This window comes from Gavialis gangeticus, unplaced genomic scaffold (genome assembly GCF_001723915.1).
Source record: "Gavialis gangeticus isolate Ggan-Ray unplaced genomic scaffold, GavGan_comp1, whole genome shotgun sequence".
NCBI lineage: Eukaryota > Metazoa > Chordata > Crocodylia > Gavialidae > Gavialis > Gavialis gangeticus.
In genome coordinates this window covers 15,006,161-15,008,432 of record NW_017729000.1, presented here as the reverse complement: position 1 = coordinate 15,008,432, position 2,272 = coordinate 15,006,161, and positions in this window count along the sequence as shown.

Here is a 2,272-nt window from a genome sequence, read left to right as displayed (position 1 = left end):
AGCCCATCCCGCCCCAGCAATCCACCCTCCCGAAAGCATTTTTAAGAACAGAATGGACTGTTGTGCCATTAGCTGATGTTTCCTGGCTGTGTGCTGGTTTCTGCAGCCAGCCTCAGATGTGTCAGTATTTTAATGTGTGTTTCCTGTCTGACAGATTGTGGCTGGCCAGTGTTCATGTGCTCCACCTGCTGCAGACGCCTGGCACATTGCAGTGCTTGTGCTCTAGGACCATGCCATCTTGGCCACCTCAAGGTGAACAAATTCAAGTGTGTGTGGATGTGATGGAGGTGGAGTAATAGATGGATGGGCAGACAAGAGCACATCACATACACACACCTAAGCCTGTCTTTGAATGCCCAGAAGAAGGTATGACCTCTCCTAGAACCTCCCTGGAAATGGTCGAGCACCATCTGCCCCTGATGTGGGCAAGCACCATACATGTGTGTAGCTTGAAGTGTTTTGGGATCTCGGCAATTCAAACCGAGCTAGTTCATTGTTTTGTTTACTGCTTAACAAAAAAGTGTTTGTTGATACGGCATGCCGAGCAGCACACAATTCATAGCAGTGCTGTACAAGTCTGTTATGGTAAAGCCTCCTCATCTCTTAGGATACATAGTCATAAGAAGAACAGCCACCCCCAAGCCATGTCAGTAATGGAAATCAAGTTCAAAGAGGTGGTTTGTTAACCCCTGGTGTGAATGTTGCTGTGGGTACACACATTGCACCAAGTATTTTGCAACCACACATCCGTCCATTTAGGTTGGGAAATCACCTAAAAATCCTGGTCCAGCCATGGACAACTCAATATTTCAGTTAGTTTCTATATTTAAAGCTGTTTATCACCATTTCCTGTCCCAGTTACCAAAGAAAAAGATGTGAAAATCACCTATCTAATCACTGCTGAGAAGATAACAAGCGTCCACTATAATATCAATGGTGTGTGGTTGGTGAAAGATTTAATGGTGATAGATGGAAAAGAGGCCATGCAAGTAAGTAAGTTGTTTCTTGATGTTTGTGTGTTTTCTCATACAGTTTATAGGGTCAGGGTTTCCTCTGACAATTGAAGGGCAGCTATAACATAAATGTCACTTGTCTATTCTAGTAGAGCTGTTGCACAGATTTGGTTAAAATCTGTTTCTACTAAGGTAACAATTAAGCCATTTGAGACTTCCTGAACATGAACACTTGCCCTGGCAGATGAAGATCCAAAATGTGTCTGCCTACTACTTCTACTCCAGTCCTTGCATGACGAGACACTTACTATTTTTAGAGGTGCTCAAGTCACTTAGGCTCCTGACTTCCATTTCCCTACTCCTAGGCACCTAGGAGCCTAAATCACTTGACAGCTAGTAAACTGGAAGAGGTAAGTTTGTATGAAGTACTGCACTGACAGTATGAAGTACTGTCAAACAACTCCTGTGGACTATCCTGCCAACCAAAGGGTACTCCCTCCCACCCCTCATTAGTAGCAAGTCCTTCTTGGCAACATGCTGGTCTTAGATGCTCCCGATAAGAGGGATCTCCATCCACGTCTGAAATTTACCCCACTTAGAAAAGCTAGGGAGCCCAAATGCTCACCAGAGACTGCCCTGGGATCATGTACTTTAGATTGCTGAGAGCAAAACCAGCCCTGCTAATTAAACTCATGTAGACAGGTCTGGTTTGGGAGTGGGAAGATGAGGCGAAACAAACCTTGCCCATAAGATTCATGCATGTTAACAACAATTAATCATCTCTTGGTTCCTCCTTTCTCTGCCTTAACCCAAGCTAAATGCTTTAACAGTTTCTGCCTTTTCATGTCGCTGTGTTCATATAATTAAACCCTGATCTGGAGGTACAGCAACCAAAGGGAGCTTTGGGTGGGTCTATGCAGACACTGAGGCCATCCTTAGCCTGCTCTAGCCAAATGAATTGCCTGTTTCTGTCTATAGATAGCTGCACCAAACTGCCCACACCTGCTACTCACTTGAAGCAGAGCCTTTCTAGGAAGTCTACTTATCTCTTCTTCTAGGGCACAAAGGAAGAAAATGGGATGCAAAAGGGCTAGAAGTCAGAAGCAGGGAATTAAGGGATTCCTACTTGCTTGTAATACACTTGTAAATTCTTGAATCTCTGCAGAAAGGGAAGGACAGAGAGGTGAGGTGGGTGAAGTCAACCTCCGACCTGGAATTCAGTAGCACTTATAGGGCCAGGCTGGGCTGCTCTTGTGGGTTAGGCTAAGGACTTAACAATGTAGGTGGGTAATTATTTCAGCTGGGGGAGAGTGGGGGGG